Here is a 16,869-nt window from a genome sequence, read left to right on the forward strand (position 1 = left end):
GGGGAATAGGGGATGGACTAGAGCTCAGACAACCTCTTAAGGTCCCTTCCAGACGTGTATTTTTAAATAATTCTATAACTGACAGTATCTGTTGACTGAAATTGAAATTGGGAATCCAAAACAACAAGTTGCTCTTCAGCTACACCCTACTTCAATGTAAGTGATACAGATTATGCCAGATAAACTTTTGGACATTAGACAGTCTATAGAAGTAATGTCATTATATGCCATGGGCATGGAAAACTATGTACAAGTTGTGTTTATTAAAAAGGCTTTCAAACTTACATAGCCTACAGGCCAAATCTCAAGATGCAAGAATGGGTCTCAACATTGTGAAAGATAATCAGTTTGCCCAGTATTTGAAATTGAATTCTATAAATATGAAAAGAGGAAAAATGGTTATTGGCACAAGAATTTGTGACCAAATGGCCCAATTCCAATCCAATACAGGGAAAAGAAAATTCATCCACCATGTGTGAGGGAGACATATAGCTAGTGTGTGAGACTTTAAAGTTGGTTAAGCAATGGCTACACAAGAAAACAGCATTGACTTGGGGGATGCTGAACACATTTACATATCTGGAAGACAGCTTCCAGATCACTTTCTCCTCTTCTGATTCTACTGCTTTCAGGGCACTGCAGGGAATGAACAGAGCTCTGTGGCTTGTGTGTGGCGATATAAGTGTTCACGCATGATAGGACATGGGGTGCCCCCTTCATCGGATCCTGCACCTTGCAATTGGTTGGGGCAGGGGAACAGGTCAGCAGATTGGCTCTCAGATGTGACACCCCCAAATCTCCCCTGCTGCTCTATAGCATGCTTAAGCTCAAGTGGCTTTTTCAAAAGACATTTGCTCCTGGGAATCTCTAAATTTGTTTGTTTGTTTGTTTTTTGTTTTTTTCTGTTTAAGCAAAAAAATCCTCTGTCATAACTGTGACTGAGGAGGGAAACAGCAGTGCTTGGCAAACAAATGCATATGGCATATGCTTGCTGGAAATTGTCACACTTTGCTCATGAAAAAATACACTGAGGGTGAGATCCTGGTTCCACTGAAGTCAATGGCAAAATTCCTATTCTCTTTAATGGGGGCAGGATTTCATCTATAGTGTATAAATAGTATAAATATATTTGATGTTCATAATTTGAAATAGGGATTAAAGACTGACAAAGGAGTCTACTAGTATTCTCCCTGTCACAACTAGATAGATATATCCTAGTTCAGTGTGGCAAGGAACTCTCTCCTGTTAACTAGATTGTTACATGTCCTGGGTGCAGGGATTTGCAAATTAGTATGACCGAGCCAGCTATGGGGAATTACTTAATTCAGCAATCTACGGGTCCAATTATCTAACTGACCAGTGTTCACTAGCACTACTCTTTGTGTAATAACTACTCAGGGTGAGTAAAGGATGTGAAGTTTGGCCCCATATGCCAGCCCCAAAACCCACTGTAAGGAAATAAAGCTATTACTCAGAAGTGCTTTATTTCCTGCCCCCGTTATATGATGAAATGATGTCTGGGCTCAGTCACATGACAGGGGGCAATATCCACTGACTATTGTTATAGGGAGTGAGTGTGCCTCTGCCAGGAAGTCATCCCTCACAAAGAGGGATATAATCAGAGAAGAACAAGTGTTTTCCTTTACCGACATGAAATTTACCTGCAGAAATCCACACTTTGCATTCTAGGTATGGGAAGCCCTGTTTCATTTTACATTTTTACCATAAACAGAGAGGACATTCTTTACATTTTTAATTCTGCTTTACAGTAAAGCAAACAAAGATATTTAAACTCCTCCTAGGCACATTAGAAAGTTACCCTGTATTAATCAGAGAGCAATGTCACACTCCCCAGAAAAACTTATCTTTCTGTAGTGGGTAATTCTGAGTGGCTTAAGAACTAGCCCATATACGAGGGACAAAACCAGGAGAAAGGAATATGGTCAGAATGTCTCTAGGATCTAGTGATTCCTGGACTACTGCAATGGCCTGTTGGAAACAAAGGGGTAAGTTTGAGTAGTGTTTCACACGGCTATCCAAGGAGCAATGCATTGGTCCTGGGTAGCTGCATGCTGCTCTTGATCTTACATGATCTAGTGCTGATACTAGTGCATTAGCAGCAAAACTCTTATATAAGAACATGACCTTTCGTCTATGTTGCTAATATAGAACTCCCACAACCTTTAAACAGGCACAAGCACCAAGTGCATGTGATATAAACACATAGCCTACTGCCTACCAGTTCTACTGTATTTTAAGGGATTGTGAAATTACTTGATTCAGTTTTTACCTTACAGAAAAGTCATTACCAATATGTCTAGGCAAATAGAAAATCTGCATATTCATGAATAAGAGATCAGTGACTAAGATAATATTTTCTGCACAGGTCAAACTGCTCCTTTCATTTACAACAATGAAAGTAATATTGCAACATTAAAAAGATCAAGTTAACTGTGGACAACTAAGTGTGCAAGAGGCGACAATACCGCTAGCTCAAAGGGAAGACAGCAGTACATAATTTGTGCCAGTGCTTGCCGGGGTTGAGCCCCAGCACCCGTAGGCCTGGGAGTTCATAGCCCCAGCACCTCTTGGATTTCTGCATCAGTTATGAAAGTAATTTTAAAAAATTGCTTGAGCCTTGGCACCTAATTGCTTGAGCCCCAGCACCTCTTTCATTATAAATTAAGCACTGGAAGATAACTATCAATCTGTGATATATGTAACAAATATATCTAGATAGGTACTTCTATGAACCCCAGTGTTGTATTATCTGAGGATCTCACAAACATTAATGACTTTGGCCTCCAACAGAACTCCACTGGCCATCACTTACAGTCCTTAGCTAGAATCTTGCCAACGCATCATCAGTGATCTACAACCCATCCTGGACAACAAACCCTTGCTTTCACAGGCCTTGGGAAGCAGGCCAGTCCTCGCCCACAGACAACCCACCAACATTAAGCATATTCTCACCAGCATCCACACACTGCCTCACAGTAACTCTAACTCAGGAACCAATCCATGCAAGAAACCTTGATGCCAACTCTGCCCACTTATCTACACCAGTGACACCATCACAGGACCTAACCAGATCAACCACAACATCACCGGTTCATTCACCTGCATGTCCACCAATGTAATATACACCATCATGTGCCAGCAATGCCCCTCTGCTATGTACATCGGCCAAACTGGACAGTCCCTACGTAAAAGGATAAATGGACACAAGTCAGATATTAGGAATGGCAATATACAAAAACCTGTAGGCGAACACTTCAAACTCCTGGGACACACAATAGCAGATTTAAAGGTAGCCATTCTGCAGCAAAAAAAAAACAACTTCAGGACGAGACTTCAAAGAGAAACTGATGAGTTTCAGTTCATTTGCAAATTTGACACCATCAGCTCAGGATTAAACAAAGACTGTGAATGGCTAGCCAACTACAGAAGCAGTTTCTCCTCCCTTGCTGTTCCCATCTCAACTGCTAAAAGAGGGCCTCATCCTCCCTGATTGAACTAATCTCATTATCTCTAGACTGATTCTTGCCTGCATATTTATACCTGCCTCTGGAAATTTCAACTACATGCATCTGACAAAGTGGGTATTCATCCACGAAAGCTTATGCTCCAATACGTCTGTTAGTCTATAAGGTGCCACAGGACTCTCTGTCGACTTTAGCCTCATAGCACTCCTGGGAAGTAGGGAGGTATGGGGAACTCATGGTCTGATCCCAAGTGCATTGTAGTAAACGGAAAAAGACTCTCACTGATTTCAATGACCATTAGATCAGGCCTTTAGAGATTAAGGGTATATCTACATTGTAGTGTTATCAATCAAGTGAAGCCACAGCAGCGCTGACTTCAGCATAGGCTAGCTGCTTGAATACATATTCTGGGTAGGCTTGTATAGCCCATGCTGAAGCCTTTGCTGCTGTAACTCCACTGCTAGTGGTGCCTGAGCTATCTAGATTAAAGTTAGCTCAGATATGTCTATATGTGGTGCAACCACACTCTACAATTGCAGCACAGAAATACTTTAGAGACTTACCCAACATCACAAAGGACATCTGTGTCAGAGATGAATCTAGAGCTTTTCAGTCCTCTTTCAATATCCATATATAAATATATGTAATTCATCTGCAGCAAATTAAGAAAACTTAAGTCTCTACTGACTGATAAGCCTACACACTACTTACTTTCAGAAGACTGACAATATTTGCTTTGCCTTACCACTACAATAAAGTAGAAGTTTCTCCATTAGTTGAAAGAACAGAACTTAATCCCCCTCCATCTTTGCCCTCTGGAAGAATATTTGCTGATTGAGCAGCCAATAATTGTTTCAAAGGACAATTTAAAAAGACAACTCAAATAAATTATGTATCACATATCTATGTTTAGAAACTTGAAAGTGATAATAGTTTGTATTAAAATAGTGTTATTTCTATTAACAGTTAAGTCTCAGAAACAGAAATACAGCTGCACTGTTTCATGTGGCTAAATGTAAAGCATTTGGTTTAAAATTTAAAGTGATGGTACTACAAAGAACTAAAAATAATAGATCTGTCACACACATTAAAAATCAAAGTGAAGGAGGTTGAGAGAATGGCATGTGGAAAACAAAAAGACTGATGAAACAAGGTGAAATGGAGAATGGATCATACATGAAAATGTAAAATGCTGATGGTTTGGCAGTACAGATTTGAACTATGACCTACTCATTAAGGGCCTGAACCTCTTGCCTTTAAATCCATGAGATTTTTGCCACTGACTTTAGTCTGAGAGTGTATCAAGCCGAAATGGAGGTTTCTAGTTACATGGATTGTATAACAATATTAGTAATACATTGTTCAATATCATAAAGGTTCATGTTTTTTCCACTATTTGTTTATATTTTATAATATGTTATGTTAAAAATTCTTCTGTTTAAAAGACTGTTTCCCTTTTTTTCATTCCAAAATATCATCTTGAGAATTGCAACACAGCCCTGTAACTTTATGGGTTTTTTACTCTCTTTTGACAAAACAGTGTTTGCAACATTTTTTTGACACTGGTTTTCATGAAAGCCTGAAACCTTCTCAATGTCCACATCGTCTCTCTCTCCACACACACACACACACACACACACACACATACGCACACCCTTTGAGAACACCAGTCATCATGTTCCTCAAGATACAACAGGCATACCCAGCTCAGATTAGATACTACAGAAGAAGTGGTGTTTTGAACTCAACATTAGGGAAAGGGAAAACAAAGAGTTAAATATTGTGCACCTGTTATGGATATTGCAGAAAGTGATTTCAAGTGACCACAGAATTTAGTTACATAGGAAAGACATCTCCCTCCTAAAGAAACCCATTATTTCACTGCTCCTGCTTCCCTCTGCCACAATGTCTGATGGTTTACCTTTAGATTCAAATATTTTCAAACCCCGTCTCTCTGATGGATTGGCCTAGGGAAAATTCTAAGAGGAGCCTCAAGTTGAAAGCTAGTGAAACAGAAAGGAATCTAGTCACTTCATTTTTTATGGCATAGGGCAATCTGACCCTATGTTCAGATACTGGGATTGAGCCTCTACGCAGGGGAACGATTTCAGATTTTTGGCGGGGGGGCATGGTGGGATGTAGCTTTAACCATGATTCCTGGGGCTACTTAGGCACTTGAAAACTCTAGGGTTTTTTTTTTTCGTTTGTTTGTTTTTTGGCAGATAACTAAGCAATTAGCTGACAAGAGTCTTGTGTCTATTTCCTTTCTAAAAGAAAGAAAATTAAATAAATATTAGACCCACTCAGCTCTAATATTAATATGTTCTGACATCTTGTGGCAACTGGTTAGGTTTAAAATGTTAATGTATATTCTTACTTTATTTCTAACTCTGTTAGGACACCTGGGTTGTATCCCAGCTCTGGGAGGACAGTGGGCTCTAGTGGGTTACAGCTGAGAGCAGACATATGTGGGTTCTATATAAGAACATCATAATGGCAATATCGGGTAATATCATTGGTCCATCTAGCCCAGTATCCTGTCTTCCAAAGTGTCCAATGCCAGGTGCTTTAGAGGGAATGAACAGAACAGGCAATCATCAAGTTGTCCTGTTGCCCACGCCCAGCTTCCGGCAAACAGAGGCCACAAGCTACTAGCCGTCTCCTTCAGCCCTCAACTAAAACCTCTCCAGTGCATCATCAAAGATCTACAACCTATCTTGAAAGATGATCCCTCACTCTCACAGATCTTGGGAGACAGGTCAGTCTTTGCTTACAGATAGCCTCCCAACCTGAAGCAAATACTCACCAGCAACTGCACACCATACAATATAAACATATACACCATACAATATAAACACTAACCCAGGAACCTATCCTTGCAACAAAGCCCCATGCCAGCTCTGTCCACATATCTATTCAAGTGACACTATCACAGGACCTAATCACATCAACCACGCCATCAGGGGCTCGTTCACCTGCACATCTACCAATGTGATATATGCCATCATATGCCAGCAATGCCACTCTGCCATGTACAGTGGCCAAACCAGACAGTCTCTATGCAAAAGAATAAATGGACACAAATCTGACATCAGGAATCATAACATTCAAAAATCGGTGGGAGAACGCTTCAACCTCTCTAATCACTCAGTGATAGACCTCAAGGTGGCAATTTTGCAACAAAAAAACTTCAAAAACAGGCTCCAAAGAGAGACTGTTGAACTCGAATTAATATGCAAATTAGATACAATTAACTTAGGTTTAAACAGAGACTGAGAATGGTTAGGTCATTACACTAATTGAATCTATTTCCCCATGTTAATTTCTTCACACACCTTCTATGGGTCATTCTGATTATCACTTCAAAGTTTTTTTTTCTCCTGCTGACTGTAGCTCATCTCGGTTGACTGGAGTCTTCCTGTTGGTATGCATACTTCCACCTTTTCATGTTCTCTGTATGTATAAATATCTCCTGTCTGTGTGTTCCATTCTATGCATCCGAAGAAGTGAGCTGTAGCCCACGAAAGCTCATGCTGAAATAAATTTGTTAGTCTGTAAGGTGCCACAAGTACTCCTGTTCTTTTTGTGGATACAGACTAACATGGCTGCTACTCAGAGAACTATCCATGACTCCAAGATTTCTTTATTGATGGGTTCAGTTAATTCAGATCCTATCATTTTGTATGTATAGTTGAGATTATATTTTTCCATGTGCATTACTTTGCATTTATCAAAAATTAATTTCTTCTGCCATTGTGTTGCCCAGTCACCCAGTTTTGTGAGAATCCAGTGTAACTCTTCACAGTCTGCTTTATACTTAACTATCTTGAGTAGTTTTTTATCATATGCAAATTTTACCACCTCACTATGTACCCCCTTTTCCAGATCATTTATGAATATTTGGAATAGTACTGGTCCCAGTACAGACCTCTGAGGGACACCACCACTTACCTCTCTGCATTCTCACCTTTTATTCCTATTCTTTGTTTCCTATCTTTTAACTGAAGTATCTGGCAATGCTTTCAGGATCATCTAATGATCCTTAATTTACTTTAATGATAGACCTTTTGTTATCTTAATTACCCTGCTTCTGTTTATAAACAAACTCCTTGCCCCAAAGCCTGTGCTGCTCCTATCTTCTGAACTCATCACATAGCACACTCAAGTTGTTGCAGTTAAGAACTCTGTCTGGCTAAGGTGAGTAAACCTCCCCTATGAATCTTGAGGAGGAGGGGGTAGAGCCTTCCCCTGACCCCTCCCCCCCAAATGGCACCCCTTCCTGTAAGGTCCTGAGCATCACAGACTCTCAGGGCTTGTCTACATCACAAAGTTGCAGCGCTGGTGAGGGGGTTACAGCGCTGCAACTTAGGAGGTGTACACATCTGCAGGGCATCACCAGCGCTGCAACTCCCTGTTTGCAGCGCTGGCAGTACTCCCGTTTTGTCTCGGGTGTAGAGGATCCAGCGCTGGTGATCCAGCGCTGGTAATCAAGTGTAGACACTTACCAGCGCTTTTCTTGACCTCCGTGGAATAAGCAGGTATCCCAGCATACCTGAGGAAGCCTCTGGTAATCAAGCTTGTCTCCTTCCCCGGTTTGCTCTCACGTTCCCCGAACCCCCGAGCAAGCAGGTCTCCCTCTCTGCGGTTTGCAGGGGGGTTCGGGGAACGCGAGAGCAAACCGCGGCGAAGCTGGTCTCCTTCCCCGGTTTGCTCTCGCGTTCCCCGAACCCCCGTGCAAGCAGGTCTCCTTCCCTGCGGTTTGCAGGGGGGTTCGGGGAACGCGAGAGCAAACCGCGGTGAAGCTGGTCTCCTTCCCCGGTTTGCTCTCGTGTTCCCCGAACCCCCCTTGAAGCCGCCCAACAGCGCTGCAGTGTGGCCACATCTAACACCACTTGCAGCGCTGGTTGCTGTAAGTGTGGCCACTCTGCAGCGCTGGCCCTATACAGCTGTACTAATACAGCTGTAACAACCAGCGCTGCAAAATTGTAGATGTAGACATACCCTCAGTGAAGTCAATGGATGTGAGGACAACAAGAACTTAACAGGATCAAGCTCATAACCCCTAATACCTTTGAGGTATCTCATTCACAAAAATGTCATGTCCTCAATAGAAAGCATTATTTCCTTAATAGTGGTGTCAAAGTACATATACCGTTTGATTAAGACATCCTCCAAATTGGAAGCATAGAGTTACAGAACAACTATTATTTCCTTTCTTTTTACAAAATAATGACTTTCCTATGAGTGATACGAGACCTCTCTCCCCTTTGCTGTTCCTTCCCCATGCAGTTAAACAAAATGTAATGGGATTTGAAACAAAGCATATCTTTAGCTGGCATGTTTTTCTTCCACACTCAAATCTCTATGCATGTTTTCAGACTGTCTTTTCTCTATGCATTGCTAAAGATTTTATTTAGCACCTCTCTGGAAGGAAAGTTCCAGTAACATGCAAATTACCAGATCACACTGTGAGCTCTTTTTTGCAAAACAAAGTGTCCCTTCCTGCAGTGAGGACACAAGTTCTTTATTAGAGGTGGGATTCATAGCTCCACCAATTATTCAGGTTGCCTGACATTTCTCCCATTTTAAGACCCAGTTTTCAGTTGCTCATAGCTTTGCCAAACTAACTGTTTGGGCTGAATTTTTCTATGCTGGCTCAGGCCAAATATTTCTGGAAAATTTCAGTCCAAACAGTTCAGCCATTCTGAGAACAAGTCAAGGAAAAAATATGTTTTTACCAATGTCAAAAAATTCTTTAGAGCAGGGATCTGAAATTTGGCAGGTGGTGGCCTTTCTATTGGAGATGTGGCCTTTGCCACACTCTGAAAACCTGCCCAAATTTGTCCAAGTTATAAGTCTCTGAAAAAAAATCACAGTTATCCAGTAAAGCTTAACAGCTAAAGTCACTGAGCATTCTCCATACTCTCACAGCTCCTAGTGCTGAGCAGACTGTGCATGCACCATCCTCACATAGTAGAGGAGCTTACTTCCTCCAGCCCAGCACTCCGGGGGCTCAGAAGGACTTTCCAGGAACCATGACTGGTCCTGGCTGGGGTTGGGCCAGTCACTGGAACTGAGAGCAGGTAGCCTGTCTCAGCAGACGGATCACCCCCAACACATGCTCCAGCTGGCAACCATGCAGCATGGAGGAGGAAACCAATTCACTCAACTGGAGTGAGGGATAGAGTGAGGAGGGTAACCAGTGGGTGTCAGGACTTAGGAACCAGAGAGGAAACTGGGACTGGCAGGGCAAGGAGACTTGGAATTGGAAACTGGGACAAGGGAAGAATGTGGTGGGAAGGGAAGACAGATAGGCCCAAGAGCTGAGGTGCGAAGGAAGAATTGGCATTGCTAGGCAAAATCACTGGGACAAGGAATCAGGCAAGTGAGGATAGTAGGAATGGATTAAAAACCTGGAAAAAGAAACTCAGACCAGGAGTCAGTGGCTATGAAGAATGATAGATAGGGAATCTGGGGAGGGAACTGGGATTGACTGGGCAAGGACACAGGGAACAAGGAGCCACAAGGTTGGGAGCAACTTGGAATGTCTGGTTAAGCCAACTAGGAGTGGGAACAGATGGGAGACTGGAACAATGGTGGAAAGTCAGAAGCAGGCAGAGACTGGCATCTGAGGTCTGAGGAGTGTAGATAGGGATTATTTAGGTGAGGAAAACAAGCCTAGGAGAAGAATCCAGGAGTGGGGAAGAAACTGGACTGGGACAGGTTGGAGGGGAAGGGGCAGAAGGGGTTAGGCTTGTGGGAAAAAGAACAGAAGACTCCATACCCACTAAAGCACATGCCCCTATTGCTTCCCAGGGTAGAGTCCCTCACCCTGTAAATATTACCTGCAGTCTTTGTTCCTAAAATGTGTATATTTATATTTAGCCATATTAAAAACCCATTGTTTGATTGCACCCCCTAGTAGCACAGAGAGGAATAGGGACCACCAAATTAAAAAAAAAAAAAAGAAGAAGAATAAAGATTAAAATGATTGAGAAACTGGGATAGGAAAGTTATACGCTCTCAATGTAATACATAATACAGACAATGGCCTGATTTTCAGAGGTGCTGAACTCTCAGCTTCCATTGATTTCAGTGGTGACTGTCAGCATTCAGCTCATCTGAAAATGAGGACAAATTTAAGCTATGGTATGACATCAGGACTAATGGGACTTGTCCTTCACCGATGGAATTTCAGAAACCATGTGTTATATGTTTTTTACAGAGAAGCATAATAAATAATATCCTCCCTAACAGCTCAAGAACCATCTGGAAGCTGAGACTGGCACTGTGTGATTGCTTATCTGCTGGTTGCTTTCTCCACAAACTTGCAGTTGCTCCAAGAATGTTGAGTCAGGAGCCTACTCAGCAAATTGAATCTCCCCAGAGATGTTCACCCAGTCTATTCCTTATGTAGGTTTTATTTAAAACTAATGGAGAATGCTGATGGGCAATGAAGTCTGTCACCAAACACTGTTCCTTTGAGTAAAATATACCCGAGCTTTCACTACAGACGTCAGGATGGACAACCTCACTGAACTTTCTGGTATGAAACAATTGTGAAGTGTGTTGATTGCTAATACCGCCAGCTTGTTTTTGATGAGGCCTGCAATCCACTAACAAGCCTCATGAAATTGCACTCCTTATATTGCTCTCTGCATCAGTCTCTTAGCATGAGCTCTGAAATAATAGAATCACAGATTATTTTAGAGTGCAGTCCATCTGTATGTATCAATGAATATGTTGTAGCAAGTTCCTCCTGCATATTAAACAGCTTTCACAACAGTTTTCTGGAGGAAAATAAAAGCAGTCAAAGAAAATAAAGCAAATCTTTTTCCTCTAGTATCCTGGCTTCAGATCTTGCATACTCTTTGTCAAAAAAGGAAATGGGTTTGAGCTCTCAGCAAATTCCCTATAGAGTGCATATTTCATATCATGAAACCATCATGCACACTGGTGCTATCGACACAGTCTCTACTTATGAGAGTCCCGGGATTGAAACAGAAGCAGTTTTGTAGGCCAGGGTTTGTGTATAACTGGAGACATAAGAAATTGTATCTCATAAGAGTGTGCCCACTGTAGCTGTCTTTTACCAACACTAACAGTCTCACTTTAACGGACGCTAGTTCATTGAATTAAAAATAGTCATTTTGGCACTTGTAGTGACATTTATTCATTTTCATTTCAGAAATGAACATACTTGATAATAAAAACAGCTAGAATAGGATTATAACTCTCCAATCCCGGCCTTATTAGAACAGTTATGGATTCTATTTTTTTAAAAAATTAATCTTCACAATAATCTGTAAAATGGTCATTCATGATTCAACAACTTTTTACCCACATCCAAAAAAGAAGCACTGGTTTTGACCTTTCCATTTGCCCTTGCCAATGGCTCCTTATGTGGGTAAGGTTGTCACAACATTTTTCCCAGATCTGGACCTTAGCGTCCAAAATATGGGTATTAGCATGAAAACCTCCAAGCTTAGTTGCCAGCTTGGATCTGGTAATTGCTGCCACCAGCTAGGAATTATACAGTGCCTAGCTCACTGTGGTCTCCCCAAAACCTTCCCTGGGGAACCCCAAGACTCAGATTCCTTTAGTCTCACAACAAAGGGGAATAAACCATTTCCCTTCCCCGTCCTCCCCTCCAGGTGTTCCCTCCCTGGGTTCCTGGAGAGATATACAGAAGCAAGCTCCATGAATCTAAACAAAGGGATTCTACCCTCCCTGTTTCAAGGCCTGGAAACATAAGTACCGAGAGAGCTAATCTCTCTTCCCCCTTACCCAGAGGGTATGCAAAGTCAGGCTTAGTAAATCTAACACAAAGAGATTTTCCCCCTGACTTCTTCCTCCCACCAATTCCCTGGTGAGCTCCAGACTCAATTCCCTGGAGTCCCCACTAAAGAAAAACTCCGACAGGTCTTAAAAAGAAAGCTTTATATAAAAAGAAAAAAAATGAATAAACAGCCTTATCCAAAAAGAATACAATTTAACACATTCCAGCAACTACACACATGTAAGTACAAAAAAAAAAATATAAACCTATTGTCTTACTATCCTTGTACTTACAACTTGGAAACAGAAGATTAGAAAGCCTGGAGATAGAAAAATCACTCTCAGAGACGAGAGGGCACAGACCCAAGACAAAGAACCAAGAACTCACACCCAAAACTTCCCTCCACACAGATTTGAAAAAGTCTTGTTTCCTGATTGGTCCTCTGGTCAGGTGTTTCAGGTTACTGGTGTTACCCCTTTACAGGTAAAAGAACATTAACCCTTAGCTATCTGTTGATGACAAAGGTACTCTGGACTGAGCTGACCTATAAACTTAGTTTTAAAAGTCTGAGATGAGCCTTACAGTTATATATAGCTACAATGAAGCCACGTTGGTCTGTGATCTCAGAGGTCATAAGCATATTGACCAACATTTTCAAATTAATTTCAGGGAGATTTGTTGTCATGACAAAGAGGTAGCCAGTAGAAACCTAAGCAGTGCTGCAACCTCTGTGTGCCAGCTCACAGTGCCACTCACTGAAAATTGGCCCAGCCCCCTGCCAAATCTGATACAAATAATTAAATGAGATGGGTTTTTTTGCCTGTAAATAGCCTACCAGGACATTTGGTCAGTCTGGCCATAGGCTATGTAAGGTAAAACATGATCCCTGATTGGATGGGGAGCCTTTACAAATATTTAGATGCTGCAGCATGTAGGTGTGGTAATTCAGCATGTGGATTTTTTTCATCTGGGTCGATGCTTGGACCAATGATCAAGCATATAATTAGAGGAAACTGTGCTGGCAGAGTTGCCATCTTTCAGTGATATACTAAAGCAGAGGCCCAAACATTTCTGATTAATACATATCCCCAAGTATTTTTAAAAGGAGTATTTAACTTTGATGTCCTGACCAAAATATCTTTTGAATTATTACTGTGATGCTGGCACACCAGGTGCCATCTCACGCCAAAGTTTCTGTGGCTCAGATAAACACTTACAAATACATAATTGGAATCAGTCTGGCTCACCTGTGGGTTAGTAGCATTAACATAAATATTAGAATTAAAATTATGTTTAATGTTTAGACTCTGTTGAATGCTTGTGAGTTGCTGCATCCTTTAATCTTACTTAAAACGTCTATATTCCATACTGTAAGTTAATATTTGAGTGGTCGTAGTGTGAGCCTCTGTCACTGTGTAAATCACCAGAAAAGGGAGAGACATTAACTAGCATGAAGTGTTGATCGCCAGTAGGTGGTATTAGTAGTAATAAGCTCGATAGTATTCATCACCATGCAATTTTGACAGGTTTCCACGCCCCTTTTAGGGCTTTTGTCCCGCCTTCCCACCCCCCGTTTTGGTTGGCGCTGTCGGCCATTTTGAAAAAATGTGTGTGTGTGTTTGACTAGGGGAAGTGTATTTAATATCAGGGTGGATTAAGAGAAAAGTTAAATAATATTGAAGACTAGGTTTATAAAGGGAATTTACTACGGCAAAACCTGTTTGTTAAGCACCGAATAAAAAAGCATTGAATGTATTCAATACCAATGTAGGTTAAGAAAAAAACATTATAAACTAAGTTTAAAAGGATAATTAAGTGAAGCAAAACCTGTTTTGTAAGGACATAAGCAAAAACTATAAGGAAATACTTAAAAAGTAGGTTTAAAAAAATTAACCAAGGCAAAGCCTGTTTGGGGTGCCCTGGGTAAAAAAGGGATTGAAACTTTTGACTGCCAACATAGGTTATAAAAAGCTTTTTAATATTATTAAGTAATATTAAAAACAATACAGCTAGGTTTAAAAGGGGAATTGACTGAAGCAAAACCTGTTAAGTAAGCACATGGCCAAAAACTGTAAAGGGGTCCTAAGAAAAAGGCTTTTAAAAACATTAAAAACTAGGTTTAAAAGAAAATGTACTAAGGCAGTGTAATAAAAGTGAATAAAACGTATTAAAACTAGTCAATACCAATGTAGGTTAAGAAAAAACGAGGTTTAAAAGGAAAATTGACAAAGAGAAAGCCTGTTCTGTAAGCACAGGGTAAAAACTCTATAAAAAAGTGGCTAAGAAAAATACAATAAAGCTCAGGGTAAAATTAAAAAATGTTTACCTTTGCAGTCTTTTTGTAAAACGAGGCAGCTTTTCTGGTTTAAACCCTAGTAAATAAAACACATTAAAACTAGTGAATGCCAATGCAGGTTAAGAAAAAACGAGTTTTAAAAGGAAAATTGACCAAGGGAAAGCCTGTTTGGTAAGCCCGGGGTAAAAAAGCATTCAATATCAGTGTAGATTAATTAAAAAGAGCAAAGATAGAGAGCACGCGGCGGAATCAGAATGAGACAGAGAGAGAGAAGCAGGCAGAGTCTGTTTAGTAAGCACAGGGTAAAAAAGCATTCAGAATCAGGGCGGGTTACAAGACAAGAAAAGCGAGGAGAGAGTCCGCTTTGGAAAGAGCAACGATAGAGAGCACAGGGTAGGATTAAAGAGAAAGAGAGAGAATTGTTACCTTTGCCCGTCTTTCTGTAGAATGAGGGAGATTTCCTGCTTCTGACACTCTCCAGCTTGTTATCACCGCTTTTGGATCGGCCCAATCAGAGGTGGTTTTACAACAGCGTCATAGAATTCATTTTCCTGAACCAACCAATCCTAGTGTTTCAAGAGTTTAAGCAAGAGCCAGCCCCCTCCTTTGCCCCTCCCCTTCTCTCTCCCCCCGCCCTTTTAACTGTTTTTTTCTTATCTAAAGAAACAGACCCCTAGCATTTTCCCGCCATGTAGCCCTTTTACAAAGAGTTTTTATAAAAGTTAAAACCATAAGCTTTTACTAATACACCATTTTTAACACATGTTAAAATTACCTTAAGTTTTGCAAAGGAATAAAAAAAACACCCCCTTTGTATGTGTTGTAATAAAAAGTATGCAGAAGCACCCTAGGTTTTTTAGTAACAGGCGGTATATATATTTTTTATTTTGTAAACCATTAAATTAGGAAGACAAAGAAGCAATGCGCCTGTTAGCAAAGCAGCCTCTGTGAGTTAGTGAATTAGAGATAAGAAGGCTGCTTCTTTTTCGTGCTTTTTAACAAACAGAAGTTACAATTACATTAAGTTTTGCAAAAGGATAAGGACTCGAAAAAACAATTTTTTGTATGTGTTGTAATAAAAAATTATACAGAAGCACCCTAGGTTTTTTAGTAACAGGCGGTTTATATATCCCTTATTTTGTAAACCAGTAAATTAAAAAGACAAAGAAGCAAAGCGCCCGTTAGCTAAGCAGTTTTTGTGAGTTAGTGGATTAGAGAAAAGATTGCTTTTTTTACTATTTAACAAATAAAAGTGAAAAGGAAACCTGCAGACCCATAGCCTTTGTTTAGGCACAGGTGTTTTAATAACAGGTAAGTGTGCAAAAACAGTTTAGGGCTATAAAACTAACGTGTTGTAACAAAAAAAGGTTTGTTTTTTTTTAATTTTAGGCTAATGCGAACCATTTTAAAGTAAAAACAGCAGGCTTTTGCAGCAGAGCGGCTGTCAGCAAAAGCAGCCTCTGTAAGTCAGTAAATTAAAAATAAAAAGAACAAAACATAAGAAGGTCTTCTTTTAAAGCAAAAACTAGCCAGATCAGGTATTAAAATCATACTAACTTACTTACTATTAAAACTAAGCTTTTTAACCATTAAAGTTTAAAAGCTAAAGTGTGTAGCCAAAAACCTTCCCGCCTTTTTTAAAAAACCGACTAAGACAACCACCCCCCCCCCCCCCCCCCTTCCCCCTCCCCCCTCCCCCCTCCTCCCGCCCTTATCTAAACAGCCAGAGCCTTCGGCTTTTTTTTTAACCCTGTAACAAAAGCTATATACCGTTTTAAAATGTGTTTTTAAAGTAATACCTAATTTTTTTAACTTATTAACAATGTAAAATAAGTTTTGTAAAAGTTTAACGTGGTTTATTTTTAAATTAGCACATTTTAAAGTAAAAACAGCAGGCTTTTGCAGCAGAGCGGCTGTCAGCAAAAGCAGCCTCTGTAAGTCAGTAAATTAAAAATAAAAAGAACAAAACATAAGAAGGTTTTCTTTTAAAGCAAAAAATAGCCAGATCAGGTATTAAAAAGCATACTAACTTACTTACTATTAAAACTAAGCTTTTTAACCATTAAAGTTTAAAAGCTAAAGTGTGTAGCCAAAAACCTTCCCGCCTTTTTAAAAAAACCGACTAAGACAACCACCCCCCCCCCCTTCCCCCTCCCCCCTCCCCCCCCCCCCCCCCCCCTCCTCCCGCCCTTATCTAAACAGCCAGAGCCTTCGGCTTTTTTTTTTAACCCTGTAACAAAAGCTAATTACCGTTTTAAAATGTGTTTTTAAAGTAATACCTAATTTTTTAACTTATTAACAATGTAAAA

At 40.4% G+C, this 16,869-nt stretch overlaps 1 protein-coding gene across 4 annotated transcripts in view; it reads right to left on the bottom strand.

The window, feature by feature from the left end:
* The window catches only part of CDH18 (cadherin 18), a 1,010,793-nt gene that overhangs the window by 775,561 nt on the left and 218,363 nt on the right, over positions 1-16,869 (bottom strand). The gene's annotated exons all lie outside the window — the stretch shown is intronic.

The sequence above is a fragment of the Gopherus flavomarginatus genome, chromosome 2 (assembly GCF_025201925.1).
Source record: "Gopherus flavomarginatus isolate rGopFla2 chromosome 2, rGopFla2.mat.asm, whole genome shotgun sequence".
NCBI classification, from domain to species: Eukaryota; Metazoa; Chordata; order Testudines; family Testudinidae; genus Gopherus; species Gopherus flavomarginatus.